This window comes from Antechinus flavipes, chromosome 4, assembly GCF_016432865.1.
Source record: "Antechinus flavipes isolate AdamAnt ecotype Samford, QLD, Australia chromosome 4, AdamAnt_v2, whole genome shotgun sequence".
Lineage (NCBI taxonomy): Eukaryota > Metazoa > Chordata > Mammalia > Dasyuromorphia > Dasyuridae > Antechinus > Antechinus flavipes.
Window position 1 is genome coordinate 40,560,113 of NC_067401.1, and position 21,191 is coordinate 40,581,303.

The following is a 21,191-nucleotide window of genomic DNA, read 5'->3' on the forward strand; positions in this document are numbered from 1 at the left end:
ACCCTTTTTTCTTGACCAATTTATGTCTTCAAGTACCCAGGCTAAAATTTCTCTTATCCAGGAAGTTATCCTTTTTTTATTGCACTTATAAATACTCTTAACATGGTGGCATGCTAAATAGCCTAGTAGAGGTAGCCTGGAATTTTCCTTATAATGGTATAAAATAAACAATTCAACTTGTGGATAATTGAAAACTAACTGTACTAAAAATGTTCATGAGGAACATATTCACTTATTTTTCAGTTCTATCAGACTTTGTGACTCTTATTTGGAGTATTTTGGCAAAGATACTGTAGTTGTTTGCCACTTCCCTCTCGGTTTCATTTGACAGATGAAGCTTGAAGCAAATAGGGTTAAATGACTTGTTCTGGGACATGAAGCTAATAAGTATCTGAGGTCAGGAGGTTTGAACTCTGTAAAATTAAACTTCCTGCCTCCCTGCCTGGTATTCTGTTCCTTGTGCCATCTAACTGCTCCACATGTGTCTTATAGCAAACCCCTTTTAGGGTCCATACTGGCCTTGAAGCCTTTTAGTCCCATGAATTTTTCATGTAATAACCAGAGCCATTTAATCAGTCACAAGCATCAAGAATTCTGATGGATTGCATTGATCTGATGAGAAATAAATTTTCTATCCCCCTCATAGTATCTAAAATAGGGGATTAGAGATAACCAGATTGAATCAAAATTTATCAAGATCTTTCCTTCTAGAGTAAACTTATTTTTAAAAATGTTGACCAATTTTTAAAGGGAAAATTAGCCTCTTAAAGTTTATAAAATATTGTTAGCTATCTTTTACATAAAAGTTGGCCTAAATATAGCTGACCTCATAATTGTTACCAGAGCTGTGTACTTGTGATGTCACTGGCAAAAGATTATGATATGCTATTGAAGGAGAAGATTGTCATCTCCCTTGGACTCTGGAAATCAGAGATTGAAAAAGACTGGGTTCTATTCCTTCCACCTACTCAGGATCATTCTTAACTGTGTGTGTTCTAGGGTTCTGTCTCATCCCTTTATCTTCTCTAAGAAATAGTTTGCTTTCAATTATTTATGTTAATAGAGGGGAACAATCAATCAACAAATATTTATTAAGGACCTACTATGCACTGGTTGAATAGAGGGATAGGAATACAAATATAAGATACTTGTAAACGATAAAGTCCCTAATTTCAAAAATCATATCTAGTTAAGGAAACAAGACATATGCCAGAAAATTGTCAATGCAAGAGTGTACAATTAAGTGCTTATTTGTTTGCCATAAACTATAAGTATTGGAAGAATAAGTAGAAGCTTATTGAAGAAAGTGGTATTTGAGCTAGAGCTTTGAAGAATAAATAGAATTTGGATTCCAAGAAGGGTGAGCATGTATGGTAAGGTGAATAGAGATAAAGAATTTATGAGATGGAAAAGACTATGAGGGGAAGGTGTGGAAACAGGAATATGCATTGCAGTTAAGAAATTGGCATCAGCTTAGGGTTTCATTTGGGGATAGAGAAGTAAATTTGCTAGATGTGTTGGGACAGTATTATTAGGAAGGGGGGGTGGGGAATCATGAGGCTGAAAGCCAGACAGAAATTTGAGACTGATTTTATAGGAAAAAGAGAGAATGAATGCAGTGATGATATTAGAGGATAGTGAAGTGGTTTGGGGAACTTTAGGAAAGAAATGGGATCAATTTTGGATGTGCTGAGTTTGAAATAAAAGGATGACACAGGAAAATATCAGTAGTTGGAAATATAAGATCAGACTGAAAATACAGAGTCATCATTATATTGAGCCTTGGAAATGGATGAGTTCTTTATAGATAAAGAAGAGCAGAGAACCCAGGATAGTGATCTTGATTATATACATAGTATTTAATCTAAGAATCATAATGATTTTGATATGCATATTTTGTGATTTAAAAAATACTATTTTTATAGAACATTTTCTTAAATATTTGACTCAGGGATAACTAAGATTTGTCAAGCCCTTATGTATCAGGAACTATCCTAGTCACAGGATACAAAATAACAAAATATACTTGTATTTCATTCTGCACTTAACTTAAGTATCATTGTGGTCTGGGGCAACTTTAGGAAACCCAGGATCAAAGTAGTAGCAATTGAAGTTTGTTGATAGAGTTAGAAATCTTTTTTGGTTTGACTTTATTATTAGGTCCACGAAACCCTTGGGGTTTTGGAGGCCCTAATCACTTCTTGTTTAGATAGTTATAATAATTTTAATTGGTCTTCTGCTTCCAGAGTCTCTGTTCTCTGAAATAATAGGCCTTAGGCACAAATTTGATAGACCCAAGTTACTTAACCCTGCTTTATAATCATTCATGGCTTCCTGTTGCATCAGGGACACAATTCAAATTCCTCAGCCTGGAATTTAATAAGGCCCACTGAAATTTGACTCTAATTTACCTTTCTACTCTTATTCTGTAATACTTCTCTTTATGAATTGTACTTTTTAGCCAATCTGAACTGTTAGATGTACTTGCCATCTTTTTCCTTGTTTCTTTTGCATAAGCTACTCATCATACCGGGAATGTATTACAATCTCATCTCTATCTTCCAGATTCTTCGATCAGACCTAACTTAGAGGTTGTCTCCTAGAATCCTTTGGTTGTGAGTGCCTCTTCCTCTTCAGATTATCTTGGCTTACTTCTCTGTGTATTTCTGTTCCCTAGTAGATTGTGAGCTCTCTGAAGGCAGGAACTATTTTGTTTTGTTTTTGTTTTTTGTTTTTGTGCCTAGCACAGTTCCTCGTGTATAATAATCATCGAATTTTCTCCCTTGCATTGTTCTGTGCCAATTTAAATTTGTCTCCCCAACCATCTTTATGATGAACATAACCTTTAAAATATTTTTATTTGGGAATAATATTCCCATCTACTTTGGTTGAACCAATGAAGGAGACAGGGTGACGAGTTAATCCTATCTTGACTTAAAATTCAATTCAGCAAATGTTTGAGTGCCTTATATGTGCAGGAATAAGTCATTTAGATGGTATTTTTAGGTTTACAAACATATATGTAATTTTAATCCTGTGAGGTGAATTGTGTAAGAAATATTATGTTCTTCAGGGGACTCTGATAAGTTAAGTGATTGCTAGTAGTCACATGGCTGAAAAAATGACTGACTTGGGAATCATACTTTGTTTTCGTGCCTCTAAATCTATTGTTCTTTGCACAATGCCGGTGCTGCCTTTTCACATTGCCTCATTCTAGACTTTACACAGATGGATTGTACAGGGAATCTGTACTTAAAGTGCTTATTACCTAACTGGAGAGAGAAAATAAAAACAGATAACTAGAATTGCTGAATGGGATATTGATATACAAATAAAGGAATTTTGAAAGTAGATTAGGGAGAGATTACTTTCTTCTGGAGGAATCCAAGATGTGATTTCAGTGGAAAAGGTGGCTTTCAAGTTGAACTTTGCACACTGGTTAAGATATCAGTATGTGTGTAGAGCAGGGCGCTGGAGGGGGAGGAAAATGAAGTATTCCAGACATTGTAGAGAGGATTCTGGAGTGAATAAAGGCCCAGTATACAGGAAGTACAGGGCATGTTTGAGGAACAGTTCATTTTGGTTTTGGTGGAGCATAGGGTATTTTAAAAGGAAAGGGTGAGGAAAAAAAAGCTAGAAAACGAAATTGGATCCAGAGCCTTGAGGTGTTTGGTTTGGGAGTGTCTACCTATGAAATTAAGACTTTATTATATAGGCAATAGGTGAAGCATGGAATATTTTTGAGAGGGGAAATAATAAAATCGGTGGTATTATTGAGCTGCATATATAGATTGGATTGAGGTAGGAAGTTTTGTTAGGAGACAAAGGTAGGTGATAGGAGGTAAAAGTTTATTAATTTATTAAGCACCTGCTATGTAAGATTCTAGTTCTTAGAAGTAAATAATCACATTTGGATAAGAACTCCCTGAGATGCAAGTACAGGTAACTATAATAGAATGTTATATCAGAGCATAGAGAGGCCTGCAAAACCACATATTATGTGAAGTCGGACCAGGAAGGAGATCTTGGGAAAACAATTTAAGGTTTGCAAAGTGCTTTAGATATATGCCCATAAAGTCATCCCATCCCCTTGGCTTTAATGCTTAATTATCTGTAGCTGTCTTCCAAATTTTTTTCTCTAGCCTTGACCTTTTTATCTGAGCTCTCATCTCTAATCACTTATCAGATAGTTTCATCCTTATATCTTATCAGGACTGTTACAACATGTCTAAAACTAAATTTTTTTTTTTTACCTTTCTCTCTGATTTTTTTTTTTTTTTAACTTTATTTTTGTCAGTGCTGCCTTTATTCACTGACATTAGAAATCTTGGATTCTTCTCCCTTGTTTTTTGTATATATTCAATTTACTACCAGGTTTTGTTAGGTTCTATTATTCCCATCTTCTCTGTTCTCATTGTTACTCTCTAGTACTATCTATACCTCATTATCTATTGCAGTTGTGTCCTTATGGGAATTATGGGTACTAACCCACCCTTCATGCTGCTGTCAGATGTATCTCTGTGCAGTGGTTTTCAGTCACTTCATATTATCTACCACCATTTGCCTTTCCTATTTCATCTCATATGATACTGTCAAGGAAGAAAGAACAGAGAGAAAAGAAACTTATTACAGAATGTTGGGGGAACATACATGTGAAGCAGTCAGGAAAAAGATGACATGCCAGAAGAGAATACAGATGAAGAATAGTTAGAAGAGTAGAAAAATCACTAGGAAAGTAGTGTCTCGGAACACAAGTATGGAGCAGAATAATTTGTAGGGTCACATATGATAGAGGGGCAAATGGTAAGAAAGAATAAAAGGCCATAGAATTTGGTAATTGTCAGCCTGGCATTGGTGACCTTTGAGAGATGAAGTTTTATAAAGTGATTGGTAGAAACTAGATGCAAAGGACCAATAAGAGTGCATTGAAAAGATAGATTGTTCATGGATAAATTTTTTTTTTTTTTGAGTATAGATAGCAGTGAAGGTTTAGGAGAGAGATGGGATGGTAATTGGATGAGGTAGAAGAGCCTAAAAAGCCATTTAGAATTGGAGTGATCCTGATATAATTGAAGGGAATTAGAAAGAAGCCATTGGGAGAAGGAAATGACAGATGAATAAGTCTTGAAATAATTGCAATAAAATTACACCTTTGTAGAATTTTAATGTTTTCAAAGTGCTTACATATGTTATTTAATTCTCACAATGTGAATTAGGTGCTATTGTTCTCTTTCCTTATTCTAGAGATGAGGAAACTGAGGCATATAGAAAGGTTAAATAACTTGCTCAGGATCATATAGCTAATAAATATTTAGAGATTTGAATGCAGTTCTTCTTGATTTTCAACTCAGTGCTTTCTCTATTATATACTAGGATATTTATGTCTTGAAAAGGAATTAAGAACCCAAGTAGAGAGAGAGATTATATGTAGTGAGGAATGTAGGGATACCTTTTCTTTTGGAACTAGAGAAAAGAAAGAGGGTAAGTTGGGGAGGAGGTTATTGAAAAATTTTCAGGAATAGCAGAGGGAAGTTAAGAAAACTCAGATGTGATGGACTTAAACTTCTTGAAATAAATTAGAAGGCTAGATCATCTGTTGTGGGTGCATGTGGATTTGTGGAATGTTTGTAATTTTGGACTTGAATTGAGAAAATAAAGGTTGAAACTAACCGTTTGGATAATTAGATAAAGGCAAAGAAGGCCCAATAAGTTTGGTTGGGAATGGAAAGGATAGGATCAATTTGAGAAATATTGAAGAGATTCCTATTGCTTTCTCATTTTCCCCTAGATACCCAAATAGATCTCCCTGATGTGGCCATGCCAATATAGAGAAATTATATGGCTGATTTGTGCTTGAGGCTGGGGCCTGGGCTGGAGGAGAAAGAAGAGAAAAATTCTGCTGATTAGAGGCAGTTTGCTTTCTTAAATGGTAGGGCAGTATTTGTTCTCTGCTTGGTAGGCTGAGAACTTTCCCTTTCATTTGTTTTTAGGGAACATTTTTGAAATTGACCTATTGCATCTTATATTAAAAAGAAACAGAGCATATTAAATTGAACTGTAACTAAAAAGGATTTGTTTATATTTGCCTAAGAGCAATGTCTGCCACAGTACCCAATTTGTATTTTCCCTTTTCTAAGGTTGAAAGTTTCATTAGATTTTTTTTGCTGGGAATGTGGGGAAGGGCAGTTTTGATTTTGTGATATACTGACTGAATTACAAGTATATGTTTTGAACAAATATTTGCCTTTCTGATATTTGGAAGTGTAGAAGAATTGAGTTCATGTCCTTAGGTTTCTTTGGAAGGACATGGTCATGTCTAATAGAAAGAGAGGGTGTATGTATATTTTTATGAGTATTAGACTTAGTTGCATGTGTTTAGGCTCTGATTAATGTTTCTTCTGGAATTTTCAAAATTCTCCTTGGAGAAGGACTTTATTTTGGAAACTATCCATGTTGGCTGAGTTACCAATTCCTAATTCTTTCTTAAGTGGGCAAGGGCACATTTTGTTTATGAGTGTGTGTGTGTGTGTGTGTGTGTGTGTGTGTGTGTAGGGGGGTGGATTCTAGAAGGTAGAGAATGACTAATTTGGAATAACCATTTTTGTCTGTAGGTGGGTTAGACATCTTTGTCTTTGTTTTAGAGTACCCCACATATATCTCCTGATATATAGGAATGATGGTCCTCATTTTTGCTCAGATATCTGAGTTGAGGTAGAAACTAAAATTCCTATATTTTTGTTTTTTTCAGTTTCCTCTTCTGTATAGATATGTGTAGTGGATATTAGGGAAATCCAAAGAAAGGAGCAAGAAAGACATGGTTTCTGCCCTCAGAGAATTTACAGCCTAATAAAGGAAAATACAGTCTGTAAACTTGAAGAGATGCATACCAGCGTAAAGTAACAGCAGTAAGGGCAAATGATTATAGTGGAGCTATGTATGTAAGAGTTGAAGTATTGAGTAAAGATATAATCAAGAAAAACTTCCTGGAGGAGGTGAGATCAAGCATTTCTTTTGGGGAGTAAATTAAAGAAGCAAAATGTTATAGAGTTAATAGGTGAAACTGGTAGGTCACATCACTCTATCAGAAAAATTGTGTGTGTGTGTGTGTGTGTATGCATGCATGCATGCATGGGTGCTGGTTTTGTGAGTGGATGGGCTCTAAGCTATTGTGCTTTACGAGCATAACATTTTACTGAAGAGGAGTTATTGGTGCTTACAAACAGTAGCCAGATTAGTAGTACTTTAAAAAAATTTTCTGGGAATCAAAAGTCTCAACCCTAGTTTTCTAGAAGGTTGTTGAATACATATTTCTGCTTGCATAAAGTCATGGTTATTTCATTTGGGCAAGATTCAGCAAAGGTATTGTGAAGATTTAAATTGTAGTGTTTTGTGTCTCTAATTTGCTTCATGTTTTAGTGAATCTTCTGGAAGAATGTCTCCTGAAGCCATCCTAGAGAAAGTAAAAATAAGTATAGATGACTTGATTGTTCCAAATAACACGATGATTTTAAAACAAACAAAAGTCTCATTTATACTTAACATTTGGATGTATCTTATTATTAAAAAAAAAAAAATTCTTTTCCTAATTTGTCAAAACTATTAAAATCAGGGTATGTTTGTTAACTATGTACAGACTAATAGTTTTCAATATAATATGTGAAACAAGATGCTATCCCATGAAATATTGGGTAAAGCAAGGGAAAGCAAGGGAAATCGAACATTTATTGTGAGTAATACATAATAATAGTCAAGAATTGACTAATTTTTCAATTTCTAGTGAATTATTATGACTTCTCTTATGCCAATCTTTACCCTCCTCTCTACTATTAATAGGTCGAAGCTATGCAAATCAATAAAGGATCTTGCTTGAGGTTTCTGGTGGCTTTTTTGGAGAGTGTGATAGGAAAGAGAGCCTAAGACTCTTAACTTCTTGTCCTAAACGAGACTCGCTAGTCTCCAAAGCCGATTTGGAAACCTAAAGATAATTTTAGTAGATGTGAAGGGTGTAGGGATCAGAGACTGAAGAGACCTTTGCAAAAGAGGTTTTTTTGGGGAGGTTGCGGGGCGGGGTGTGGTGGTGGTAAATGAGTAGAAGGATATTCCTAGGGTGATGGTGAGGGATTCCAGGACCTGGTTGTATTGTGGATGGAGTTGGATCATACTCGGGATAGGTTTAGGTATAAGAATGAAGTTCATGTAGTCTAGTTAATCCAGTTTTCCAGGATGCTTTCTATGAACTCTATATCATGTACTTTGATTTTGTTAGTCCCTCTGTATAGTTATATCAGGCCACCTGTGAAATCCATCAGACAGAATCCTGGCAATATTCTAATTGAACTGTTAGTGTTTATTATAAAAGAATCCTTTTGAAAAGCCAGGGTTCTTGGGAGAAAGTGCTAATACTGGCTCTGGTGCCGTTTTTAGTGATAATTAACTATTGACAGAAGAGGAGACAACCTAGGTGCTTAACTGAAATGTTAACAACCTTTGACAGTTTGTGGGAATGATGGTCCGATTGTGCCGTTTACAATCTTCCTAAATCTTCTATCCTTTGCAACTTTTCTCCCTTGCTGAAAGTGCTCCCAGAGAGATTGATCAAATTCATCTAATCCTTTGAGCTTTTATTAATTGCCAACTGTATACAAAATATAGTGTGGTAGGTACCAAGGATAAAGAAACAAATTGAGCAACTTATAGTTCTTTCCCTTAAGGAGTCAAGTCTGCTGGGGAGTCAGTCAACAACTATTTATGAAGCACCAATTATGTGCCAAACCTATGATAAGCACCGACTCTACAAGTACAAAGAATGAAACAATCCCTGATCACATGTAAACAATGTGTATTTTCAGGATAATTTCAGGGGAGAGAGTACAGATGTGAGAAAGTCATGCAATTCAGCTATGGGGACATTTGTGCAAAAGGTTGATAAGAGGTGGGAAGTGGAATATCGTGTTAGGGGAATAGCAAGTCTGCTTGTGTGGCTGGGACAACCCTGTGAAAGGGAGGAGAGAGGGAGTCAGGTGGAGAGATAGGAAATGAAATAAATCAAGAATGGTAGACTAGAACCTGATGATGAAATACTTTAAATGCCAAACAGAGGAATTTGTATTGTATCCCAAAGAAAATGAAGCCACTTAAGGCTCTTGAGCAGTTGAGTGACATAGCTGCACTTGTACTTTTTAGGAAGATTATTTTGTCAGCTTGTGGGGGAGGATAGGTTGGAAAGGGGAAAACCTGGAAATTGAAAGTTCTGTTGTAATGTCACAGTAGTCTACGTAGGAGATGATAAGCTTTAGCAATGGAAAGCACCTGGAAAGATAGCTCTTTGTCCTTTTTTTTTTTTTTTTTAATTTTCTATAACTGTGATGATGCCTTTTGTACTAAGCTTTATTGTTAATGGAGCTTACACCTTCCACTTGCTTTTTTGCTATCCTTTGGATGACTTAAAACTTAAAATTCTTCAGAGAATCAAGTATTTGGAGACTTGGAGCCATAGAGCATATAGGAAAGTGACAGGACTTTGTTTCATGGAGAACCTTGTGGGACATAGGGAAGGAGGAAGGAATTCTTAAAAGCATTGTCTTGCTCTCTATTCAGCTCTGGGCTCACTTTATCCCATTCTCTCTCTGTGTGTGTCTCTGTCTCTGTCTCTCTATGTGTCTCACTGTCTGTGTCCAGCTAAGACTTAAATTTGGAATGGATAGGAATTTAGGATTTGGCTTTCCAAACTCTAATCTAACCCAATGACCATGTTTTAAGTGCCTGCTATGATGGAGATACTCAGACAAAACAAATAAAAACCCCCTAAAACCAAAAAACAGCTTAACATTCTTTTCGGTAGGGATAGTGTAGAGAGGCTTAAATATGATTATTTGGAGAGAAAAGGGCCCTAACAAATAAGCTTCTATCTTGACACAGGGAAGCCCTTCATTTATGATAAATTTCTCTTTGAAATGACTATTTTGGAGGGAAAGGGAATGAATCATTTCTCAAGGACACGAATTCTTATTGTCTTAAGTTTACACATTTCTCATAATAAATACTTGCTGTGTTAGTCTTTTAAGTGTTAATATAGGACAGAAATTCTTAACTTTTTGTTGTCATGAAATTGTATGGAGCACTGGGCCTTGAGTCTAGAAAGACTTAAGTTCAAGAATTGCCTCTAGTTAACTGTGTAATCTTGGGGAAATCATTAAACTTGCTTTTGTCCTCAGTTTCCTAAACTGAAAAAAGGGATAATAATAATAACACCAACATATCAGGTTGTGATAATCAGATGAGATATTTTTTAAATGCTTAGCATGGTGGCTGGCACCTGGCACATAATTTTATGCTTAATTTTTTAAAGATGTTTTTCTTTTTTTTTTTCCTTTCACAATGTGGAGAAAGAAGTCTGTCCCTTTTTTAAAATAGTTTTTAAATACATAAAATAAGATAAATAGAAAAAAAGATACATAGGATTATAAAGGAAACTACTTATAATTATGGTTGTCAAAATATATTAAAAAAAATTATAGATCTCAGGTCTTTAAGAGCTCCTTTTCTGGGGGGGAGGGGAAGGGGCGCGGTAAGAGCCTTAAGAGTCTTAACTTCTTAGAGGTAGAATGAACCTTAGAAACTTTGTGGTTCAATCTTTTTATTTTTGTTCTCTATTAAGAAATTGAGACTTTTCTCCTCCCTTTATTTGCCTGTTATTAATGGTGTTTTTTAAAAAGATATTTTTATGTTTTCTATTTATAAGCCTTTGTTTTATCTCTTCCCCTTATTTAAAAAAAAAAAGGGAAATCTTTACCAAAAATATGTACAGTTAAACAAATTTTAGCATTAGCCATGTCTAAGAAATGTATGTTTTATTCTGAATACTTTTCCATTACACGTCTGTCAGGTAGTAGATGGTATTCTTCATTGTTGGTCTTTGAGAACTGGTCATTAAATTCAGAGATCAGAATTCTCAAGTCTCTCAAAGTTTTTGGTTTTTACAGTGAATTTTTCTTCTCCTAGTTTTGACCATTTTACTCTATCATTTCATACAAATTTTTCCAGATTTCTGTAAAATCACTTCTTTCATCATTTCTTAAAGTATAATAGTATTCCATCACAATTACACACCACAATCTATCCAGCCATTCTCTAATTATTGAATACCACCCCGTTAGTTTCCTATTTTTTGCCACTACAAAAAAGAATTTGTATAAATATTTTTGTACGTGATAGTTTTTTCCCTCTTTTTTTGATCTCTTTGGAATACAGGTCTATTAGTGGTAATGATGGGTCAAAAATTATGTATACTTTTGTAACTTTTGGGCATAGTTCCAAATTGCTTTCTTCAGTGTCAGGACTAATTCCTAACTCTGCTAATAGTTCATTAGTATGTCTTCCCCTCCCCCCACCAAGCTCCATTAACATTTGTCATTTCCGTTTTTTGGTCAACTTTGCCGCTCTGACATATATGAGGTGGAATCTCAGTTTATTTAATTTGTATTATTTCAATTATTAGTGAAGTATTATTTTCATATATATGCTATTGATAATTTAGATTTCTTTGTTGAAAAATTTTTATTTCCTTTGAGTGTTTGTCAATTGGAGAATCAATGTTATTGTTGTAATTAATGTGAAATCAAAGGATTTTATAGTTGTTATTGACATCTACGTTTATTAATAGATAATGCTTTTTATTTGCATTAAATGAATGCTACTTCAGTTCAAAGTAAGGGAAGTTTTGTGTAAGTTTCATCTTTGTTAAAAATTGCTATTGCCATTGGGTAATGAGACCAATAGTATCCTTGATATTAGCCATTAATAGAAAGAGATAATAAAATACTTTCTTTGCCTAATGAAGTATTCTGAATAGTCACTTATGTTTGTTGATTATAGTAACCTTGAAATGATAGAACCCTTTCCCCCAAAAAACCCCACTCTACTAAAAACTAGATTTGACATAAAATGATTATCTGTGCATAGTATAGAATTTTAAGTTAGAGGGGATTCTATAGATTAACAAATTTTTCCTCCCTTAAAGTGCAGAAATGTGATATGCAGAGGGTGATGAGTAGTCTTTTAGTGTTTGAATAGTAGCACTGTTGTCTGAAATGAGAGAACTACTTAAGAGAAAGAGGTGTATTTACTGCTTAAGTATTAGTGGAGAAAGTAGAGCATATGCTTGGAAGAGGAATTTAGAAATTGAAGACCATATTATGGGGGATTTGATCATAAACTTTTGTTTCATTTCTGCATTGTTTTTCTTTATATTTAGATGCTATTTATGTTTGTGTATATTATTTTGTAAAATAGACTAATGTGAAGAATAGTTGCTCAGCAGGACTCACGTTTGCTCCTAAGGATTTTCTTTCTTTGGGTTTCACTTCTCCATGTTCTGGGAATAGTTAGTTCAACATTGTTACACATGTCCTTGCATATTCCTTCTCTTATAGATCTTTCATCTTTTCCCTTTTGCCTCTTCCAATTCTGAGGCACAACTCTGTTTTTTCCTTCACGTATATAGTTTTCTTTCAGTTAGACTACTAAGGTTGTAGCTAACATCAGGAATTGATGCTTGGTTAAACATTTAAGACATGAATGACTGCTAAAAATAAAAGGAAGATTGCTTATTTACTCTTCAGACCTCTCCAACTGTTCTTATTAAGCCTTGGAGGATGGGAAGTTCCTCAGGTTTATTGTCAGCAGCAATAGAATACCAAAATTGTTTTCACCAACCTGTCTTTTCAGCTTCTTTTGACCATCCTTTCCTGTCTTATTGCCAGTGCTTTGACTGAAATGCCCTTTCATCAAGCTCCACCGGTTTTTTTCCAGCCCTAACCCTTAACATTTTTTTTTTTTCTGGAATTGACATTATTAACCACCCCTTTTGTTTCTTGAAAATTCTTTTCCTTTGGCTTTAGTAGTACATAATTTTCTTGCTTTTCTTCTTAGTTTCCTGGTCATTTCTTCTTCAGTAATTTTCTTCTTTCCCTTGTTGTCTAATTATTAGCATTCCCTAGGGTTCTATTTTCAACTCTCTTTTTCACACTCTCTTATAGTGCCCATAGCTCCAACTGTCATCTGTACACATTATTACCACAATATCTATATCCCTAATTTTGATCATTATCCTAAGTTCCAGATCTGAATTGCCAGTGGTTTTCTGTATGTCTACCTGGATCATCCACTAATACCTGAAACATAAAATAAAATAAATTATTCTAAAATAAAATTATTAGCCTTTTTCCCTAAATCTGTTCTTCCTTTCTTATTTCTGTTCATTGTACATTCTTTACAGTTATTCAAGTAGCAATTCTTACTTGGATTCTGTCTGATATATTTTGCCCTACATATCTTATCAATTATCAAGGCTTTGGGTTTTGACTACCTTCATAATATTTTTCAAATAATACCCCTCATCTCCATCTTTTAAAAACTAGTGCTATTTTCTTTACCCTAGTATAGATTATTATTTTTTTTTATGCTGAGGCAATTGGGATTAAGTGACTTGCCCAGGGTCACACAGCTAGGAAATGTTAAGTGTCTGAGATCAGATTTGAACTTAGGTGCTCCTGACTTCAGGGCTGGTATTCTATCCACTGCACCACCTAGCTGCCCTTCTAGTATAGATCATTAAAGTTTTATTGTCTTTTTTTTTTAATCACCATATTTTCTCCCAGGACCCCTCCTTCAGAGAGCTGTTCCATATAACAAATAATATTTTTAGAGATAAAAAAAATAAGAGAAAGTAAGATTTTAAAAAGCAATAAAACTGATTAATACATCAAATCAGGAATCTTGTCAAATCTCCCTGTTTCTTCTATCGTGAATATTGCTTTCAAATAGATTCCCTAAAGCATAGTGCTCATCATGTCCTTCTGCTTAGAAATTTCCAGTGGCTCTTTACTGCTTACCCATTAAAATATAGAATCCTTGCTGTGACTTCTTATGATTTTTTTTCTTTAGTCTTGGCCTAACCTTAGCCAAACTTATGCCAAAGAAGCCAAAGTTGATCCAGTTCAATGAAGACCTACAATATCTTGTAGAAATACGACAAGAAAAAGGTGTCATATTCATTATAGGAGTCTGGAATGCTAACGCAAGAAATCAAAAGATAATTGCAATAACAGGCAAATTTGACCTTGGAGTGCAAAATAAAGCAGGGCGGAGACTAATGAAAGTTATGTCAAGATAACTCGCTGGTCATGCACTCTTTTTCAATAACCCCCAAATCAGCTTTATACATGGACATTATCAATCAGATTGATTATATACTTTGTGTCCAAAAGTGGAAAATTTCTATACAGTCAGTTAAAACAAGACCTGGAGCTGACTGTGGTTCAGAGCATAAGAATCTTAATGAAAGAATCAGATTTAAATGGAAGAAAATAGGGGAAACCATCAGACTATGTTGGTATGACCTAAATCCCTCCCTTATTTCCAGGTGATAAACAGATTTAAGGAACTAGATTTGGTAGAAAGACTGAAGAATTGGGGACAGAGATTCATAATATTGTACAGGAGTGAGCAGCAGAAAACATTCCAAAGAAAAAGACAAAGAAAGCAAAATGGTTATCCAATGAAGCTTTACAAATAGCTGAAGAAAGAAGGAAAGAGAAAGGGAAAGGAAAAAAGGAAATAGATGTCTCACTGAATGAAGAATTCTAGGGAATAGTAAGGGGAAGGGAGAGGTTTTCTTAAATTAACAAAGTAAAAGAAGAAAACAATAAAATGGAAAAGAGATCTTTTTAGGAAAAATTAGAAATATCAAGGGAATGTTTCATGCAAATATGACTATCATAAAAGACAAAAATGGTAGGAACTCAGTAGAAGCAGAAAGAGACCAAGAAAAGATAGAATATACAAAAGAACTATCCAAGAAAAATCTTAACATCACTGATGACCACATATTGTGGTTAATAATCTAGAGTAAGACATCCTGGAGGATGTCAAATGAGTCTTAGAAAGCATTGCTTATAAGCTAGTGGAGATGATGAAATTCCATCTGCGTTAAGATCCTAAAACGTAATGCTGTTAAAGTGTTGTACTCAATATGTCAGGAAATTTGGAAAACTTAACAGTGGACACTGGATTGGAAAAGATCAGTTGACATCCCAATCCTACTCAAAGGCAGTGTCAAGGAATTTTCAAATTACTAGACAATTGCACTCATTTCATGTGCCAGCAAGGCTAAGATTCTACATTCTAAGCTTTAGCAATATGTGAATCAGAAGAGCAGGCTGGTTTTCAAAAAGGCAAAGGAACTAGAGAGCAAATTGTTAACATTTTCTGGAATATGAAGAAAGCAAGAAAAAATGCCAAAAAAACTTGCTTCATTGAACTATACTAAAGCAAGCCTTTGACTGTGGATCACAGCAAAAGATGGCAAGTCCTTAAAACAAGGCAAGAATTATCTTGTCTCCTTGTGGAACCTGTGGGCCAAAAAGCAACAGTCAGAACCAAACATGGAACGAGTGATTAAGATTGAAAAAGAAGTGTACAACAAGCTATTTATTTATTTATTTAAACTTATATCAGAGAACATCATGTGAAATGCCACATTGGATGAATCAAAAGCTGGAATTAAGGTTGCTGGGGAAAATATTAATATTCTCAGATATGCAGATGTTACTACTCTGATGGCAGAAAATGAAGAGAAACTAAAAAGTCTTTTGATAATTAAAGAGAAGAAGCTTAGCATAAACAAACCCTGAAGAATTTAGCAATAGGTACCATCATTTCCTGGTAAGGAAGAAGAAATGGTAGCAATGTCAGATTTTATATTGTTGGGCTTAAAGATCCCTGCAAAAGGAAACTCCACCTATGAAATTAAAAGACATTTGTTTCTGGAAGGAAAGCTATGGCAAATCTAAACTCCAGACACAGTGTACTAAAAAGTAGAGATATCATTTTGCTGACAACTATCTAAGTTAGAGCTATGTTTTTTTCAGTGGCGGCAATGTGTGGCTTGTTGGGAGTTGGATTGTAAGTGCCACAGAACTTGACACTTTCGAATTGTGTTACTGGAGAAGACTTTTGAGAGTCTTTTGGATAGCAAGGGAATCAAATCAGTTCAATACTTGAAGAAACAAATTCAGACTATTCATTGGAAGATATATCGAAGGTGAGACTTAAATATTTTGGTCATGTAATGAGAAGATGGGGCTCACTAGAAAAGACCCTGATGTTGGGAAAGAATGAAAACAAAAGGAAAAAAGGATGGCATGGAAGGAGATAGCTATATTTAGTGTCATGGAAACAACAAGCATGAACTTGGACAGATATTGAGAGATTGTGAAAGATAGAAGTGCCTGGTGTCTTGTGGTCCATGGGGTCAAAAAGAGTGAGACACAACTAAGTGACTGAAAAACAACCATCAAATAACCTTAGCTGTATTTCCTACTATTGTTCTTCACACATCTTATCTCTATTCTCAGAACATGCATCATACTTTCTGGCCTCTTTGATTTTTGTCCTTGCTTTTATTTCTGCCTCTAATGCTCTCTTTTGCCCATGACATAGTTATTTCTCTAATTCCTACCAATTCTTTAAGACCTTACTTAGATTCCATTTCCTTTTTGTAAAGGAAACTTTCCCCTAGGACTAAGTATCATCTGAATGTAATGACTTTTAATTTAAGTTTTAGAAATAGGAATAGGGATTGGACCTGTAGTTTCACTTCATTAGGAAATTTCCAAGGGAAGATGCTCCTTCTAGCAATATGTTGGCCTCTTTTCTACAACTTTTAATCTTAGATAATCTTGCTTCGAGCACTGAGAGAAAATTGACTTGTCATGGGTCATAATATCATGATGGGTCCAACTATGGGTTTGAGCCTGTATCTTCCTGGCTTTGAGGCCAGCTTTCTGTCTGCTAAGCCATGTGGCATCTGTAAAATTTGCTTTTCTCTCTTATTTCTTTCATTGTTCATGTTTTATTACATGTGTACAGAAGAGGAGTAATAGGACCCAGGTTTAGATGCTCACTTTCTCTTTCATTAACTATAGGGAATCTTTTGCAGTCATTACTTAACCTCTCTGAGGTCCCTTTCAGCTTCAGATGAACTGTGGACTTTGTATCCCTCCATGAGACCTAGGACAATTCCTTGCTCTCACAGGAGACACTGGGAGTAGTAGATTTTTAAGTGAATGAAAGAATTCCTCTCTCTCTCTTAGTAGCAGAAGTTAAACTATTTAACATTTGAGTGCTTTCCTCATTGAAACATTGTATTAGTACAAATATAATTGTTTCCATTTTATAGATGAGAAAAAGGAGCTTCAGAGAAGTTGAGTAACTTCCTTACAGGCATACAACATGTAATAGAAGCAGTATTCAAATCAGGAGCCTTCTTCCTCCAAGTTCTGAGTTCTTTCCATTATGCTAACTTCACTTTCTAAGACATAAGATTATATCATTTGTACTGGTACACCTTTCAGTAACACAAAAATCATTTATGCTTGGCTTTGAGACAGTATAGAATCCCATAGTACTTACATTGCTCTAAGCCCTAATGGCTCTCACCAGTTGGTCAGTTGAAGGAAGGAGGCTTCAAATAACCTACAATTTCTGTTATCATACATATATATCATAGATATACATACATATCATAGATATATCCAATTTTGTGGGATTTTTTTTGTTGTTGTTATTGTTCAGTAGTTTAGTTGTGTCTGACTTTTGTTGACTCCATGAACCACAGCATGCCAGGCTCTTTTATCCTTCAGTATCTCTTGAAGTCTTGTCCCAGTTTTTGATTGTTGTTTCCATAGTACATTCTATTCATCTCATCCTCTACTGTTCCCTTCTCCTTTTGCCTTGTCTTTCAAAGTTGATTATAAATACAACCCTTACATTCATGTATTTTCTCTCTCTCTCTCTCTTTCTCTCTCTCTCATAGCATTCATACCCCACACTCATGCTTATACACAGTTGAGATGACCTGTTTTGGTGTGTGGATGACTTTGCTTTTAGAATGAAGAGAATTTTATTTTGTTTCTTTGACTTCCTGAGTGTTCCTTGTCCACTTGCAAGTTTGTTTTAGCACATGGTGAGTAATATATGTCATTAACATTGTTATACTATGATGCCAAATGAAGTATTTCATTTTATTCTTTCTTTTTCCCTTAGTCCTCTCTGTTTTGGTTGTGTGCTTGTGTGTGGACTCTGACCAGATAGACTGGCTTATTGCTGCTTATCCAGATCAAGGTGGATGGCTCAGTCTCTTCCCTGGTATTCTGTATTCAGGTAAATGGAAAATAGTTTCAGGGACTAGAGGAAAAATCCCTACCTTATAACCTCCAATGAAGTTTTCACTGTTTGAAAGTTTACCTGTTTTGGGGCAGCTAGGGGGCGCAATGGATAGAGCACCAGCCCTAATAAGTCAGGAGGACCTGAATTCAAATCTGGCCTCAGACACTCAACACTTGCTAGCTGTGTGATCCTGGACAAGTCACTTAACCCCAATTGCCTCAGCCAAAAAAAAAAAAAAAGAAAAAAAAAGTTATCTGTTTTATCATTTAATCTGAGGGAATCAAGAGAATAGGTGTTGTCAAGACTGTACTGAAGGAAGCTTGATCTCTGTGGTCATGCACTCAATAAGCACTTTACCCAAGCTGTGTAAGTGCCAGTCTCTGGGGGAGAGTCTTTAAATGTGTGCAAAGCTTTGTTGTCTTCACTCATTTATCTCGTAGACAGCATTTTACATTAACCAAGTTCAGTAGTGGGGATGTGGCTGCTTAGGAGTATCACACTGCTATATATACAGAGATAGTATTTGGATGTTGTCACTGTATTTCCTTAAGGCAGTCTTTTAAAAATTATTGACAAATAATTGCTAAGAACATAATTATGTATAAGATACTATCCTAGGTACTATGGGAATAAAAAAAATATACAAACAAATAAATGAATGAATGAAAACAAAAAATTAGACCTGGGAGTATCACCTTAACCTGTTGGACTTATCTGGCTTAACTTCCCACGCTCTGAGAATAGACCATTGTTAGAAGGAATCTAATTTTGTTTTGAGGGAATGAGTCTCCTCCTCACCTACTTTGATAAGATCAAGTTCTTGATTCACTGGTAATGATGGCTCAGATTGCCTATAATTGAGGCCCAGTGAAATTGCTCTTGCTTTCTGACCCTCAGGTAGCATAAGATGGTTATAAAGTCCTCTTATTTATTTTTCTAGTACTTCACCTAAATAAAGGCATGCAGGTTCCCTCTTTATTATAACAAAAATTTATTTTTGGGGCAGCTAGGTGGTGGTGCAGTGGATAGAGCACCAGCCCTGAAGTCAGGAAGACCCGAGTTCAAATGTGGCCTCAGACACTTAACACTTCCTAGCTGTGTGACCCTGGGCAAGTCACTTAACCCCAGTTGCCTCAGTCAAAAAAAAAAAAAGTTTGTTTTTCAGTTCAGTTCAGTACTTCTCATACTTTTTTTTTTTTTTTGGAAGGGGAGGGGGCAATACAACACAGTATTCTTTGACATGATGTGGCACACTGAATATTTTAAATTGGGAGACTAGAACATGTTTCTGTGATTGAACATGATTATGATTATATGATAAATTCTGTCCAATTAGAGATGATTAACAACTACAATTGCAAATTTCAGTTTGATACAGTTCATGTCACATCAATGTAGTGGACTCACACCTTTTGAAAAGCACTGTATTCAAGAAAAAGTACTTGTGTCTAGTTGGGACTACCCCAGATGTCAGTAGATTGTTTACTAGATAATCTGTGGAGTAATCAATACTTTTTAAACTCTCTTGGAGAAGAAGGGAGAAAAAAGTGCTGGCCATGGAGGCTGGCTCAGTGATCTGGCATAAATGGGAATTTTCAGGGCATATTTTGTCCGATTCTTTCTGATTGAAAGTTTGAAGAACACTGTGTTCTTTCTTTTGGAAACTTGATGCTTTAAATTAAATATACCCGCCAGTGAAGCAAATAGCCCCTTCTAGTTTGTTATCTAAATCTGCAAATATGAAATATGAAGGTTGAATAGAATCTTAGAATTTTAGATCTGGGAGGAACTTAAAATATCATCTAGTTCAACTCCCTTATTTTGGCATTAATACAATATTCACAGGGGAGGGCAGCTGCATCTAGGTCATTGTAACCTTGTGTTGGGTTGTAAGTTTCCTTCTGGTAAAGGAAATATAAAGGCTTAGGTAAACCTTAAGGTACAATATACCATATACATAAGTTTGCTCTCTATATCAGTAACAAATTCCATGAATGTGTGGCAGGGACTTTGTCACCTTTAGAATCTTTGTCTTTATGTTGATTGAGAAGAAATTCATTTTTAAAGTTGGTGTTTCCTTTCTTTTTCCCTGTGTGATATATATTTTGATTGTGATTTGAAAGTGCTAATTGAAAATTTTAAAAATATGTTTCACAGTCTCTCTCCATTAAAAAGCAATAAAACATACAATTCTGACATTGCTTGTCTTTGAAATACATTTTGTGATTATTCTTGGTAACAAGTTTTACTTACTTTGCCTTATTATTGCTCTTAAAATGAATTTCATTTGTTTTGAATATATTAGCTGATGTCAGTGAAAAAAAGGCTGATAGGTTTTTGGGGTGGGAGGGAAGAGAAGACAGACTAGGATTAGAAATTTTGAGAAGTGAATGAAAATAAAGAGTGCTGGGAATTAGAATTAGAAGATTTGGCTCTGCCCCTAAGAAGCTATGCTTGCTGATTAATCAATTCCTCTTCCACCCCAGGATTCTGCTACACAAATAACAATATCTTTCACTTTTGCCGTTCTTTATAGTTTCAAAAGTTCTTTTGCATTCCCTGTTGTTTAACCAATAAGCATTTATTAAATGTCTCCTCTGTTTAGGTCCTGTGCTCAGTGTTGGAGATAAAAGTGCAAAAAGTTTCACAAACTCTACTTGGGAAGAATTTACATTCTGTTAGGGATGGCAACAAGTACATATATAAATATATGCAATAGAAATATAAAATGAATGAATGTAAATACATGGTTAAATACTAGCTTATCTCAAACAATCCTGGAAGGAGATAGAACAAGACAGATGAGGAAATGATTGATTAGAGAGGTTAGATGCCTTGCTTAGAATCAGTTTTGTGAGTTTCATAGCCATCTTAACCCAAGTCTTGCGCTTCTGGTGCTGCTTATTATTAGACTAGAAAGATTATCTAATGAACCTGTACAAATAAGAGCATATCTAAAGTCC

General features: G+C 35.1%; 1 protein-coding gene across 4 annotated transcripts in view; it reads left to right on the forward strand.

The window, feature by feature from the left end:
* The window catches only part of OTUD7B (OTU deubiquitinase 7B), a 74,353-nt gene that overhangs the window by 3,555 nt on the left and 49,607 nt on the right, over positions 1 to 21,191 (forward strand). Inside the window, exons 1-2 of one of the 4 annotated variants that reach the window (XM_051992784.1) lie at positions 17,089 to 18,025; positions 18,106 to 18,222. The exons of 1 other annotated variant lie outside the window; for it this stretch is intronic. The gene's annotated coding sequence lies outside the window, so the exon portion shown is untranslated. Of the gene's footprint in view, positions 1 to 17,087; positions 18,223 to 21,191 lie in introns of those variants that run through there. 2 more of the 4 variants (XM_051992785.1, XM_051992782.1) reach the window with 2 other exon arrangements.